Source organism: Rhynchophorus ferrugineus, unplaced genomic scaffold (genome assembly GCF_030347505.1).
Source record: "Rhynchophorus ferrugineus isolate W39M unplaced genomic scaffold, kcgeb_rfMv2 rfM3, whole genome shotgun sequence".
NCBI lineage: Eukaryota > Metazoa > Arthropoda > Insecta > Coleoptera > Curculionidae > Rhynchophorus > Rhynchophorus ferrugineus.
In genome coordinates this window covers 18,405,303-18,422,117 of record NW_027472582.1, presented here as the reverse complement: position 1 = coordinate 18,422,117, position 16,815 = coordinate 18,405,303, and the positions used below count along the sequence as shown (strand labels likewise).

Below are 16,815 nucleotides of genomic sequence, written 5' to 3'. Positions count from 1 at the left end.
AGACACTCGAAAGATATCAACTGAACGTGTATATCATATCATTCACGAATATTTGGGTATGAGAAAGCTCTGTGCAAAGTGGGTGCCGCGTGAGCTCACTTTTGACCAAAAACAACGACGAGTTAATGATTCGGAGCAGTGTTTGAAGATGATCAAGCGTAATAAACCCGAGTTTTTGCATCAATATGTGACAATGGATGAAACATGGCTCCATAATCATCCGAGTGGACTGCACACGATGAACCCGCTCCAAAGCGTGGGAAAACGCAACAGTCGGCTGGCAAGGTTATGGCATTTGTATTTTGGAATGCGCATGGAATAATTTTAATTGACTACCTTGAAAAAGGAAGGACCATCAACAGCGACTATTACATAGCGTCATTGGACCGTCTGAAGGACGAAATCGCCGAAAAACGACCGCATTTGAAGAAAGAGAAAGTGCTGCTTCACCAAGACAATACACCGTCAATGAAATGTCACAAGTCAGTGAAAACGATGGTAAAAATCCATGAATTAAGCTTCGAATTGCTTCCTCATCCACCGTATTCTCCAGATCTGCCCCCTAGCGACTATTTCCTGTTCTCAGATCTCAAAAGAATGCTCGCTGGGAAGAAATTTTCGTCGAATGAAGAGGTGATCGCCGAAACTGATGCCTATTTTGAAGCAAACAACAAATCATACTACAAAAATGATATCGAAAAGTTGGAGGGTTGCTATAATCAGTGTATCACCCTTGAAGGGAATTATGTTGAATAAAAAAAAAATAATTTTGCCAAAAAAAATGTTTTACTGTGGTAGGCCGGGGATTTTTCAATTGCCTGTTAATTATATACTCACCTTTAGTTGTTTCCACACTCCTCGCCCTGTCTTGAAAATTGTCAGCATTGAATAACAATCCGATATTCAGAAAGTTTCATTCGAGTGAATAACTCAGCGATGTAAGCAATATATCTAACATTTATTCATGATTCCATCATTGTTAATTTCTTCTGCAATGCGTCTGACGAGTTTATCCAAACCAAAGGGTCAATTAACAATTTCTGTTTTCAGCCTGAAAAACAATATATCTGCAATAGATTATTAATAAATGTTATGACTATTAAAACCTAATCAATTGTTATTCCGTTTACCTTTTTCCGCCAACTTTTGTTGTTATAACACTATTTACATTATCATCTTTCACTGAGTGAGCAATGGATATATTGGTCCTCTTCTGAAATATCCATATCTTGTCTAAATACATATATTGAAGTAAGTCTTTCTTGATTTTATTACGTGCTTTTAAAAATTGTTCTTTTAAACATTTCAGGAATCACTGGAAGCTCCATTAGACCTCTTCGATACTTTTCAAACTAGTAATTTTCTCTGAAATAATTATATTAAATTATGTTTATATTGAAAAAACTAGTTACTGTTTTGATTCATTTCATATATTTCATCTCTGATAGCTCTAAGATCAAGTTGATCTTGATTCGTTACCCGCTTCGTATAAGGACAAATTGTTTTCGGTGAATCCAAAATCATATTTTCGGACGACTTTTGTAGGCTGATTAATTAGATACTCTAACTTATCAAACAGCATTCTATCTCTATTTAAAAAGAATAAAGTGAGAAGGAAAATGTAGTCTGACTCTAAAACGAATTTATAATTCGCGACCGGCAATACATTAAACATGTTGATGACGTGACTTCACTGTTATTTTGAATAGGCTATATATGAATGTAAAAGATGGTTTAAATAAGTGATATCCGGTATACACTTATAAACTACTATTATACTTAATGTAATTTATAATTAATTATTCTATATTAATTATTATTCTAAAACCTATTTTACGTGTCTATTAATCAAATTTGACGGTAACAAACGTTTTACCTACGCATTTCACTGTCATATCGAAAATGTAATTGTTTAGCGAGTGCATTCGAATGTACTGACATTCTTTCAGAGTACTTTACACTGACCTTCGGATCACACTCGTTATGATTTCCAGCGGGATTTCCCTAGGCTGTTACTGGCATAATATGGAGAATCAACGATGGCACGTAGCACTTACGTTTCTTATCTTTCTTCCAATTTAAGCATCGATTCAGGTACATTCCTAGATATTTAATATTATCTGCTTACGGGAGTTCATGATTATTAAGATCTACTGGAAGGCGAGTCCCTCTACGTAGGGTGAACGCCAGGGAAGCAGATTTTGTCTCATTCGTAATGTTATCAACCAGAAATGAATTTTATTGAAATAAAGTTGGAGATTCTTTGTAGGTTTTGTTCTCGTGAGGTGAAAAAATAGCCGTGTCGTCAGAGTATGTTACCACAGTATTAGTGTTTTTACCAACTAGAATTTATCATCTGTTCTGGTTCTACAGCTTGATATAGACTCCGAACCACCGCATCGCATACCTTTAGCATTATGCCTATTTTCTGGCCTGTGAGATCCGATCTTACCCAGCCTGGTTAATATCATGACTATAATTTTTATTCCTTATCGGGGTTTACACTAGAGACATTTACAGTTATAGTCACAAACCTAAAGTACAGCCATACCCTAATACATTCGAACCCACAACTATCACAACGACACAAATAATTGTTGAAATAATTAAAAGGAATATGTTCAATATATAACTACTTTTAATTTTATTTGTAAGTATTTTTTAATTCTATAGTATTATTTTTACGAAACAAATATTTTAATAAAAACAAAAAATTAAATATATTCAAATACGATACAATTCTATTGACTTAAAACATCATCTATTTCAATTAGTAAACCAATAGGCGCGAACAACATTTCACAATTGTGTCCAATAAATTTTAAATTAAGGACGTATTGTTCAAAACGTCTGTAAATCCGAAACGCTTCGTCACTTATTGTAGAAAATACGCTGTAATGTATTTATTATTATTATCGTCTCATTTATTTAATTTTAAGGTCCTTGTATATACTGATTGTATCAATTGAATTTTTTAACAGAGAAACTGACGCAGTGTCGTTACGGACTTGCCCTTTGGACTTCCATTAACTAATATCATAGAGTAATAGAGATCCAACTCAATTGGGGACTCTGGCGCAAAGTTTTGCTTTGCCCAACATCCAGAGGGCGCCATAATGAGCCGTTCAAGTAATTTGATTGGTCTATTTAAATCTCCATTAGAGGCACCTGCAAGAAAAATATTTAACTGTGAAGACATTTGATTGGTAATGTTTGGCACGTGACAGCCTTGACATCATGTTAAATTGACCAATGAAATTTAAATAAAAAACAACTTTTTTCCGAAATAAATTTATTAAATAAAATTCAATTAAATATAAATATGATATGTAAATGTATATGCAAATATAATATGTATGTGCAAAAAATTTTGGTGTATTGCAAATCAAAATAATCTCTTCCGTCTTTTTTCTCTTTCATATTTGTTTAGTGCCATCAATTTAATAGGATCTATCATAGTTCTCTCTTTTTGTTTTTGTTTTCTTATACTGAAAGCAAACTTTGAGTCTTTCCCTCTTAATATTCTATTCACCTGTTTTACTCAAAATTATAGAGCACACCTTGTTAGTACTTTTAATATTTCATTTGAAAGATCATTATGGAATTTACAATTAAAGGGTTTTAAATTTACTTTTTTTTAAACATTTGACAAAAATGTTGTTATGTTATCGATGTGGAAAAATTGCTGAATAAAATAAAAGACATAGCATCTTGGAGTCTGGGACACGAGATATTGTCTTGCCTCTATAAAATCAGCCTCAATTTGTTGGTCTACTGATTTATTCATAATTGTATGTAAACAAAAATTACACTTAATTTCTTTTTAAGTTTTACTAAATAACCTCAGATGTACACTACGGTACAACGTAAAACTTGGTTTGCTCTTATAGGAACATCTGAAACTGAAGTTATAGAGTCAAGTAATTAACGGTAATAATGAGGAGAAATCATTCTTTTTGGCTAAATGAATGCACACTTTACCACTACTTTCTGGAGTTTGTTCAAACGCTGATGTCGCTTGCTTCGAACACCCTGGTTGTGGGCCTGGAACGATGGAAATAGGCACTACAAATATAGTAAGACATTTTAGTAATTAATGGTAATAATTATGAACAGAAATGTGACTGACTCCTTCAATTTACCTTCTATATCATTTTGATTTTGATCCACTTTTTTTTGTACATATTCTGGGTTCATGGTATTATTTCCATCATCACTAAATTATTCATAAATACTTAAAGAAAAGTTTAAATGTATCACAAAAATGTCTATGACACACGCGGTAACGATCATAAATCTGTTTCATGTTTAACCCAACCAGTTTAGGATTTTTAAAGTTTTCTAGTTATTTCTTAAAAATTGCCGGGTACTTTTTTAACGGAAAATGATGATGCATTTCCTCACTATCTGTGCATCCGAGCACACAACACTTTCTAGAACGAGAATGTATTTCAACTACCGACTTGTATATACTAATAAAATAAAACAATAATTTAATTTATAAACGTTATAAAAAGCTAAACACACTCTTCTGTATATAGGGTACATTGAAAATGGCGTAGAAAAAAATAAACAAACTATAGAACGAAATGAACGAAGTAATATGTAAAAAGTAGCGGCATCTACATGTTGGGCGTCGCAAAACATTTCCCCAAAATTTCCCATAAAGTTAAATCTCTATTTCTCTATGACTAATAAACTCCCATCTTCTACCTTCTACTAGAAAATTCTTCGATACATTTATGGTGTTTTTGTTATTATGGAGGTAAATGTGCATTGAAAACAATTCGTTCAAAAAAACGATTTGCGTTCATTTAATTGCATCATCAGAGATATGAATGTCGTAAATGCAACAATATTAATTAAAAAGTCACAGTATACTGGTTAAGTTGGTACAAATATATGATATGGGCATTCAAAATAAGTGAAAAAACTGATAAGGAACGTATAGATGAAAAACAATGTACTTTGTCGGCATACATTAACGTATTCAATGTTATTTTTTGCGGGTTTGTTGAAATAAAATGTTGATTAACAAATGTTCTATTTAGGGTTTTTATTTAAAAGCACGTCAGTGCTAGTATTAAAGTATTATAATAAACGAATATAAATTAAAATATTAATTATTCAATTTAAAAGATTTTTTATTACTCTTAGTGATTTTATAATCTCGTTCTTTGCGTTTATTCAGCTGTTTATGATTTAGAAATTGTGCTAATATATTGTTATATGGAATCTATCATAAATCTTGATAGTTTTGACAACATTCGTTCTTAGAATGTCTTGCCATAAGAAGAGTATGTTTTCTGGAACTTAAAAGTAAAATTGTATTAATCTCAACAAAAAAAAAGAATTATTAGGTCTAAAGTAGGCTAAATAACATTACAAGAACTTCATTGAAAAATTGACGGCCAAGAAATCGGCTATTTTTCATAGCTTAATAGGCGATGCTAGATCTTTATGGAATATTTAATGTATCAGACATTCAGCATAGATTTTCACAGTAGAGATTCTTACAGCCTCCTTATTCATATTATTGCGAATTAGCACAAAAATTGACGAGTATTTTAAAACAACAACCCAACCGTTGGACCAACAATATTGCATGAGTAATATTCAAGAGTAATGTTTCTTTTGTCTAAAGAACTACATTTGAATTGGAATCAATCTGAACTCTATTGTGACCATATTAATTCCAAAGGAATTTCTCAATTTGTTTTTTTGCGCATCAAACAAAATATTGCTCTATTTTAATATGAAAAAACCTACAGATAAACTTGGCGACTAAATATGATTACATCAACATACGGGAGAAAACAAAACAATGCGTCAGAATGACTTTTCTGCTTGCTATAAAATTGGACCATATTAAATTGTTACATGTAATTTAAAATATGATATGATCGTGTTACATATGATGATCAATGCATATGATATCTAGAAAATTAACGGTGATTAGAGTTTGGCAAACACAAAAAATCGGACATTATCTTAAAAAAGGCTTTATTCCAACAGAATTAATATTAATATGTGGTAAAAGTATCCGAACTGAGCAAACTGAACTGAAAAACACATATATTGTCAGTAATCCAAAATCTTTTGTTACACTATGACAACTGACCAGTACAAGTTAATTCTAGACTTCACTCATCTACAAATAGTCCACTTATTACTATAAGGGATGCTTATTTAATGTTGTATCTACCCAGCTTTTAGATGAATTAGTGGTTCAATTCTAGAGAAGGAATTTTTAGGTTATAGCTTGATAAATAACGGTAGTATTAAATTTTATAAAAACAAAATAGCTGACAAAAAATACACGATAGAACACATGGTAGACTCTGTGCTCTTTGGTAGTTAGTAAATGAAAACTGCCTAAAACCCTAAAATATTATCACAGGACAAAATATTCAAGTTCCAACCTGTTGTGGTATTGACAAAAGCATTTATCATTATCGAGTAATTTGCAGATCCAAAAACCTCCTTTGTTTGTTCGTTGTCCTTTCTTCAATAGTTTTTATTTGGTTAAATAAAAATTACTCTGAGAAAATTTATGGTTTATATTTAAACTATAAATTAAACCAGTTTTAATTCAAAAACGTAGATTACTTATTCCCGTAAATAATCAATTAAGAAACCGGTGTTACTATTGTGGCAATCAACATTATATTTATAATTTGTTTATATTCCAAACAAAATAATTTAAAATTTAATCAATATCATCAATAACAATTGACGATAATTGTTGCGCATTCTACATTTATTTTATGAATAACAATAGTTAAGCAAATAATATATATCGCAATAATTTGACAAATGCTTGATGTTATTTGCATGCAAATGATGCAATTAACAAATAATATTATTTATTATTATTATAACAATATTTTTAATGTGAAAAAAATACTTTTTATTAAAATACAGTATGTGTTGTTATATAACGCACAATCTCAATTTCTGGATACTTGAACCGTTTGAAGCAGATTTTCATTAATCATAATGAACGAAGATCAATGTGAAATAAAGAAATAGAAATAAAAATACAACCATAATTGTATATGTGTAGATTCTACACGCGGACTTAATGCATAACAGGTCAATTGAAAAGTCCTCGACCTGCCATAGTAACACCACAACAACACATTTTTTAGCAAAATTAGTTTTTTTTCTTCAACATAATTCCCTTCAAGGTTGATAACTGGTTATAGCAACCCTCTAACTTTTCGATACTATTTATGTAGTAAGCTTTGTCACTCCGAAGTCTAATCGACAGTCATCCGAGTGGACTGCACACGATGAACCCTTTCCAAAGCGTGGGAAAACACAACAGTCGGCTGGCAAGGTTATGGTGTCTGTATTTCGGGATGCGCATGGAATAATTTTCATTCACTACCTTGAAAAAGGAAGGGCCATCAACAGCGACTATTAGACAGCGTTATTGGACCGTTTGCAGGATGAAATCGCCGAAAAACGTTCGCATTTGAAGAAAAAGAAAGTGCTACTTCACCAAGACAATGCACCATGTCATAACTCAGTGAAAACGATGGTAAAAATCAATGAATTGGGCTTCGAATTGCTTCCTCATCCATCGTATTCTCCAGATTTGGCCCCAGCGACTATTTCCTGTTCTCAGATCTCAAAAGAATGCTCGTTGGGAAGAAATTTTCGTCGAATGTAGAAGTTCTCGCCGAAACTGAGGCCTATTTTGAAGCAAAGGACAAATCGTACTACAAAAATGGTATCGAAAAGTTGGGGGTCGCTATAATCAGTGTATCACCCTTGAAGGGAATTATGTTGAATAAAAAAACTAATTTTGCCAAAAAAATGTGTTTTACTATGATAGGCTGGGGACTTTTCAATTAACCTCTAATAAATAAATAATAATCTGGGTATGACCAAATATGTTACATATACAAATATTTAAAACTTGTGTTCTGGATTGTTTAGTTGAAGAAAAAAAGATCACTCTAAAATATTATAAAAATGTAGAGTGTCAATCGTTGGTAACAAATATTCAGTATTCCTTTTACGAGTAACAATGGTTGAACAAATATATTGCAAATATATATTATGTTGTAAGCGTTTAGTTAATTTCTCATCGAATTTACATATTTGGTAATAAACTTGTATCGTCAATTAGCATTTTTGTCGATTTTTCAACTATTACAAAATAAATCAAATAACAAATATTTAACGAAAATAATCTTTCTGTTATAAGGTCATTTTTTCGATAAAAAAACTTTTTATTCACGTTAATTATTTCACATTATTACAAGTAATAAAACTTGTTAAAATAATCTAATTCATACAACATATACATATACTAATAAGTGCTTTTAAATTTAAATTAATTATGCCCCATTGCTTGCATATCATAATACAGATATTATCAGATACATGTATATATATATATATATATATATATATATATATATATATATATATATATATATATATATATATATATATATATATATATATATATATATATATATATATATATATATATATATATATATATATATATATATATATATATATATATAATCGATATAATTCATATTTGTGATTCACGCGAATAAGACGTGTTCTGATTTAAACTGTTTAGATTCTTACAGCGTTGTAAATAAAATGTTTGTAATGTGATGATAAGAAAATGTTAATAGCATGCATGCAGTACGAATTTCAAACATATTTTTTGGTGTCAGCATATAAATCTTTGTACATCCAATTTGAACTAATAATACAACGCATGTAAAAAGTGTAATGACCTTTTTTTAATTGTGAAATTTTAATTTCGTAATTATTAATACCAACCTGATCAAAGGAATCTTTAATTTTGTATTGATAAATCACTGTTATTTAAATAACAAATTTTTTTTTTTTTTTTTTTATAATTATATACATTGTTACTAGTCGTTGCCGACTAACCTACAATTTGTCCTTATAATAGCTTAAATCTAGGTATATATCTAATAGGACTCATCAGTCCTACATAGTCTCTAACATAATAATAATTGTTTTAACACTTTGAGTTTTTTCTAATGCACCTCACTGCACTACACTACAACACACTACACAAGTTCAAATGGTTTGGTCCTTTTGAGTCTGCGTCCGGTTTTGGTGTTGTCCAAGAGTTGTAATACTTCGAAATTAACATGAGAGTGAAGTCTCTCCTCATGTCTCTTTGCAATTCTTTTAATTTCTTGATTGACAGTCGGTATCTGAAGATCTCGATGTAAATAAATGGTCCGGTAATATCTGGGTGCACCTACGATGCTTCTTAGGACTTTGTTCTGGAAAACTTGTATTAGATTTATGTTGCTTTTTGCGGAACATCCCCATAATTGTATTCCGTATGTCCATATAGGTTTTAATATTTGTTTATATAGAAGTAATTTATTATGTATAGTTAATTGAGATTTTCTTCCAATTAGCCAATACATTTTTCTATATTTTAACTCAAGTTCTTTTCTTTTCTTTTTGACATGTTCCTTCCACCGTAGTTTTGCATCAAGTGTCATTCCGAGATACTTAGCATTATTGCTGTATGGTATGACAGTGTGGTTTATGGTCAATGGTGTAAGCGCGGCCTGTTTATAGGTGAATTGAACATGCACAGATTTGTTTTGGTTAATTTGTATTTTCCAGATTTGGGTCCATTTATTTATAGCGTCAGTAGCCTGTTGTAGTTTTCGGGTTGCTTCTTCGCTATTGTTTCCGACAGCAAGAATAGCAGTATCATCAGCAAATGTAGCCATTGTAATGTTTTCGATTTGTGGTATATCACATGTATAAAGTAGGTACAGAATTGGCCCCAGTACACTTCCTTGTGGTACACCTGCTTTAGCTTCTTTTATTGTAGAGTAAGCTTCCTCTTGTTTCACTCTAAACATTCTGGCTGTGATGTAAGATTTTAATAGTTCGGTGTGTTGCTTCGGTAATATTTTCTGTAGCTTATGGACGAGGCCTTTGTGCCATACCTTGTCGAAAGCTTGTGCTACATCTAAGAATACAGCTGAGCATACTTTATTATCTTCATAGGCTTTTTCAATAACATCTGTTATTCTATGCACTTGATCAATCGTTGAATGTTTGGTAATAAACCCAAACTGGTGTGTTGGTATTAGGTTTTTTCTCTCTATAATTGGTTTTAATCTTTTCAAGAGGAGCTTTTCAAATACCTTAGCTATCATCGGTAACAGTGAGATAGGTCGATAAGCTTTTATATCATTTGGTGATTTTCCAGGTTTTGGAACCATTATTATTTCAGCCATTTTCCAAACGTCTGGGACATATTTCAGTCGAAATGCTGCATTGATTAAGTTAGTGAGCTTTATAATACCCTTTCTTGGCAGATTGTGCAGCAATTGCCCTGTTATTAAATCATAGCCTGGTGATTTATTTGGCTTGATGTTAGTTTTAATAACGTTGGTGACTTCTTTCGGAGTTGTTAATTGAATTGTCGAATTTTCGCCGTCTATGTCCGGTAAAGTATGTTCAATTTCACTTTCGTTTGGTTTGAAAGTTTTCTCTAAATGGTCAGCGAATGCTTCTGCTTTCTCCAGGTTGCTGCGTGCCCAACTTCCATGCATGTTTCTTATCGGAGGACTATGTAGACAGGATCGTTTTAGGTATTTAGTGGCTTTCCAGAGCGAGTAGTCTGTGTTCTTGTCATCTGTTAAATTTCGTAGATAGTTATTTATGGAATTGTTTTTAATTTCCAAAATTTCCCTCTTCAACCTTTGTGTTATGTTGTTTAAGATATTCTTATTTTCAGGTGTTCTATTTTGCTGCCATTTTTTCCGTAGTTTTCGTTTTTCAGCTACCATTTCCTTGATTTCTTTCGGGTAATTTATTCCTTTGGTTGAAGTTTTAATTTCTGGAGTGTTATTCCAAGCAGCCTGTTGGATGTCTGCAACGAATTTTTCGGTTTCATAATTTAATTGGTCTTCTGTCTTAAGGGGAACATTTAGTTGAATTCGATTGTTTATTTCTTCAACAAATCCTTCCCAGTCTGTCCTCTTGTTGGTTAATGTTGGATTTTGTTGTTTTCTTATAATGTTTTCACTCAGCGTCAAAATCACAGGTGTGTGATCTGAACTTAAGTCAAAATTTTCTTCAACTTCCATGTAGTTAGTGGTTATGTTTCTAGCTATAAAGAAGTCTAACAGGTCTGGAGTTTTCTCTGGATCGGTAGGCCAATAAGTTGGTTTTCCTGTCGACATGTAACTGCACCCTAGCTCAGCAGCTGCTTTATGTAATTCATTACCTTTAGTTGTCGTCATTCTAGATCCCCATCTTGTATTTTTAGCATTGAAATCACCACCGATTATAAATTTTTCTCCTAGGTTGTTTAGAACATTCAAGTAATTTTCTTTTTTTTGGTTGTATCTTGGAGGGCTATATATGGAAGCTAATGTAACCCTGTATTTGCTAGATATAACAGTTACTGCCGTTACCTGATTTTCTGCTAAACTGAGTCCGGGTTCTTGATGATGGCATATATTATTTTTTATTATTATTGCACTTCCTCCTCTTGCTGTGTTAGCTGGATGAATGGTGTGGTAAAAGTAATATCCTCTAAATTTAATAAAGGATTCCTTTGTCAAATGGGTTTCAGATATTAAGCAAATATCTATTTTTTGCAATTCTAGGAATACTTGTAGGTCAGCGTGATGTTTCTGAATCCCATTAGCATTCCAAATTGCGATGCGGATGTCTTTACTTGCCATTTTTAGTTCTTGAGGCCACCGCCCTATTGTTTTCGAGTTTAAGTAATCTTTCAGAAAACGATTCAATAATCTTTTCCTGGTTGTCCAGCTTTGCTATAAGTTTCAATAGCAGTTCGTTGGTTGTAACGTCTTCTTTTTTTGTTTCTTTTTGAGCGGTTTGGTTTATGCTTTGAGCATAGGTCATTTCATCGTTGATTTCGTTGTACATTTTTGGTTGTTTATTTTGAGTCACTGTTTTTTGCTCTTTAGCCTGACTGATTTTATTTCTTCTCTCTTGGAATGTTTTCGCAACTACGCATCCTCTGTAGCTTGCTGGATGCGCTTCATTGCAATTCGCACATTTCGCTTTTGTTCCTTTGGGTTTTTTGCATTCTCCCGTGATGTGTTTTCCTGAGCATTTTACACACCTTGGTTCCCTTTTACAGAATTTTTGTGTGTGTCCATGTAATTGGCATCTCTTGCACTGTGGCACAAGATTTGCCTTTCTAAGAGGTTCTATTTTTACTTCGACTCCTAGAATTTGTTTAATTTCATAAATTGCTTTTATGTCCGTGTTATGTTGGAATGATAACATAAACAGTGGTAAAGGCTTCTTCTGGACAACTATTTCTCCATTGTTATTTTTATTTCGTTCTTTTTTCAGGATATTTGTGACGTCAGTACATTTAAGTCCATTTTTTATTAACTCTTCCACTATTTTAGTAGTTTTAGCTGTCGGTGGAAGCCCTCTTGCCATTACTTTAATGTCTCTGGTTTGCTTATCTTCATACGAGTGCCATTGTAATTTTAGGAATTCCAAGCACTCAGCAATTTTCGTAAAAGTTTTACGACATTCGGCGTTTAATTTGATTTGTCCATTGTTTAATGTTGTTGCTCTAAATAGTATATTATTTGTTTTCATTGTTTCATATAGCAAGTCAAAGTCTGTGACATTACTTACTATAATTGGAGGTGGTCTCGGCACTTTTATTTCTTTATTCAATTCTTGTGCTTTAATGGTTTTTGGTTGTTGTGGTGAAGCTTCAGGTGTGTAGTTTGCTTTTCGTTTCTTGTTTCTTTTAACTGTGATCCAGCCTACTTCTTTTTGCAATTCTTCCTCGTCTGTTTCATAGTTTACAGGCAATTTGTTTTCAGTGCACTGGTTCACTACGGGAATGCTAGTTGGATTGTATGTGTTTTGGTTTTTTATTAGGAGTTGTAGTGCATCTAATTGTTTTTGCATATTTGTTAGTTCAATTTCCAGATTCCGTCGGGCTGTTTTTTCGTTAATATACGCATTATAGAGAGCTTGCTCATTTTGCGTTCTCTTATGGTTTTCTTGACAAAAGATTTGATTCTGTTGTGCCAGATAAGCTTCACCTGACGTTGAGGATTGTGTTTCCATCTCATTTAGTCTCTGGTTCTCTCTATTAATCATTTTTATTTAATGAATAGTTTAATTCACGTTTTTACAAAAATTTCAGTACCGGTATTTGTTTCAGAACCGTTATAACGCCGCATTTGTGGTACAGATGATGCACCTCCGACCCTTAACAGCCCCCAAAATTTTACCTTTGTTACTTTATTGCAGTGACCATCGTTTTAAACACATTTTCACTAAACATTTAACGCGCAGTTTTAACACTGTTATTGTCGTCACGGTTTTTACTTATTTTTTAAAATCGCATTTGTGGCACAGGTAGTACACTTTCAAATTTATTACACTGACCGTCGCTCCAAACACGTCTTTACTCTACGAAGGTCGAACGACAACTTAAATAACAAATAATCTATCAATCTATCAATCAGTCTTTTCAATAAAATAGCCAATGCACGTATTACCAAAGTCAGTTTATAAAATCGTAAAATCCCTTTTAAACTTGGAGCATTTTTCTTTCGCATTTTTTTAATTAGCATTACTCTAGTTAAAAAGAAATAATAGAACAAAGTCAGACGCATATGAACATGTAACCAAATCAATCTATAAAAATCGATTTGTGTTGGTACTGGTCGACATCGTTGTCAATATAAATATAATAAAACAACTCTAACCTACAAACTATTATGGCTGGTTAACTAACTATAGTTTGAGTCCTTCAGTAAATATACATTAGATATACTATAATGTTAAAATTTTACTTTATCACGATATTTTTGTTTCATTATTTTATTGACATTAGTATTTTGTTGTCAGAGTCAAAATAAACGGAAACTTAAATTTGGTGCCGCAACGTTGCATTATAAATTTTCTTGACGTGCATTGGTTGTTTTAGAAGAACTATAGTAGTAGGATTTTTTGGATAAATTTTCTTTAGGTCAAACCTGTTAAAAAAACTACTTTGCTTGAACCTATTTGCCAAAAACAGCTGTCATTACAGTGACTACTAAAATAGCTGTTGCTAAAAAAATTAACATTATATATGTTATATAAATTTTCTGTTAAAAATATTTGTTCTTTCTAACATTCTCCATTTTTACACGATCATCAATAGAAGCAACAAAAACTTACATTAATATTAAAGTAATTTATGGATGTTTATGGAAAATGTACCAGCTACAACTGCTAGTAGGGATGCCGAAAATATGTTAATATTTTTTTGCTAATATTTTTTACCGATATATTGATATTTTTTAAAAAGGTATCGATAGTTGTAAATGAAATTATCGAACTTTTACTTGAAAATAAAAAGGTCGATATTAAAAATCTAACGTTTTACAAGGGGTTTTATCAAACTTTTGTTGTATGATTTCTCCCTCCCGGTCATCAGGTAAGTTTTGCGTGGAAAAGTAGGACTAGGACGAAAAATTCTCTTTACGAAAACCTAGCGATTTTGAAGAAGTGTATCCAACTTTTGTTTTGAAATTTCTCATAGTTCATGTGCCACAGGAGGAACGATGTTGGTTTGACGACGATGATGTTACTTCTTCGATATTTCAAAATCGTGTGCAAACCAAGCTATAATGCATCAATCTGAAGAAATGACAACCTATGTCCGGTGGGTACCCTGGGTATCCTTCAAAATTGTTACAATGTTTTCCTAAAAGTTGGCATGCAAGAAAATGCATGTTCTTAGCTATTGTTTTTTTTCAACAATGCATAGTTGAACTGACTACAACCATCTACAGTAATAGTTTCATTCGTAACAGGTAATACACTATACCTTGTTGATCCTACAATATATACAACCAGACTATGAATATTCCGCTTCGGATCCGATGTCGATGACTTTCCTGAAGGAACCCATAACTTTCGCACTTGGGATTATCGCAGTAGGTTATTGCGCCACAAAAAATTTAAAAAAAAACCACAATGATGAAACGGTTTGAAATGACATTTTTTGTCAATTAGCATGATAACAATGTTCGCTCTATCTGGATATTTCCCATCCCATGTAAATGTCTAGAAACAGTTCATCATTCACCAACTTCTAATCTGTCTGAAAGTTCTTTGAGAGTTTAAGTTGGGTTTTTGTCCATTTTAATCTTGTAATTCATTGTCTTCGAATATTTTAGTCCTTCAGAGCGTTCTTTATCAATGACATCAAAATCGCCACTTTTAAATCGTTGAATCAAAAACCGAATATTGCGATATGACGAAGCAGCATCACATCTAAGTGATGTTTGATGAGCTTCTGCAGCGGATTTCTGTAAATCGAATGACAAAATTAATTAATATCATGATTAGCTTCTGCATACACTTACTCATTATGATATATAATACTAAATGGAAAACTAATGGTTATTTTATGTAGCAAAATATCAAAACCATCGAATTTAACAATTAGGTTAGGTAGGTTAACAATTAACATAAATACCACTGACCAAAATACATGCAACAACCTAATAGTACAGTTATTATATTGAACTGTCGACATTTTAGTAATTTTGGAGTAGACTATCGTCAAATAAATTTATCGATGATACTAAAACAAATTGGAAATATGCCCAGTACCAAGCACAATAATACGCTATGCTAAAGATAACTTGCCTTAGGTTTGGATACTTCAATTCGAGACAATGAACTTGGACAAAGTTACAGCCAAAGTAATCAAACATATCGTCACGTAAGAGCAGATTTTTGGTACTAACATGGTACCACAGAGTTCACTTTTAAATCCCATTGGGCCCCTATTAGATAAAATAGAGCGAATAAGTTTATACGATGACTTATACCTTACGCCTACTTACAGAATTGGGATGAAATATTGTAAGATATATGTTCTGATGTGTCCAAGAAACATGTTAGAAAGTAATAAAAAAAAGTATTTAGCAACCAAATATGCAAACACAATGAACAAAGTAAATTTCAGTTGTGAAAAATATCTGTCATTTCGGCAAAACAGCTAATAAAAATGTATAGTACCTGGAAGTTCCTCAATTTATGGTAAAACAGCAATATTGAACTAAAAATAGTATTCCTTCAATCAACTATAATTTAACTATCTATATCCAGAAAAGAAAACTGCTCTATTATTTATATAGAATAAATATAATATACTATACACTTAACACTCGTTAAAATACATTTGGTGTATAGACAACTAAGGCGGCATTAAAATTTGACTACCAATAAATTATATGTACCCTAAAACGTTCACAATGACAATGTTGATATTTAGTTATAGGTGATAATGGACAAACTTATCAGCATTATATTATTTAATCCTTATGTTGAGCATGTCATGTACTTTAATTGAACTAAAGTACATACACTTGTTTAATTTTATAGCATACATATATTACCAACTGTATTTAAGGTAGTAAAGGGACTCATCATAGATAGAAACATTTTAGAAAAACTCATCTTCCCGAAACCTAGTTAGGTCAAAGGTAATTTTAAAAATGTGAAAATTTTAATAAAATAATGTATCCACTCAAAAAAAACAAAATAATTAATAATTGATGTTAACATAAATTATTAGATTGAAAATAAAAACACATGTCCAATAATATTAATTACTACTTTTTTTCAGATATTCCACCATCAGCCATGTGCGCCGCTATATTCACAATAACGACAGGACAAAGACTTGATTTTAAATTAGTAAAACAATGCTACATTGTTGGAAAGTTTTTCGCATTTACGCCGATCAGCCGCAAT

At 31.9% G+C, this 16,815-nt stretch overlaps 1 long non-coding RNA gene across 1 annotated transcript; it reads right to left on the bottom strand.

Moving 5' to 3' along the window:
- Window positions 1–3,285: 3,285 nt before the first annotated feature.
- Window positions 3,286–4,644, bottom strand: LOC143193539 (uncharacterized). Its single transcript, XR_013005047.1, has 2 exons — window positions 4,143–4,644; window positions 3,286–4,065 (listed from the first exon to the last, which is right to left on the bottom strand). It is a non-coding gene; the product is annotated as an uncharacterized LOC143193539 (long non-coding RNA).
- Window positions 4,645–16,815: the final 12,171 nt, after the last annotated feature.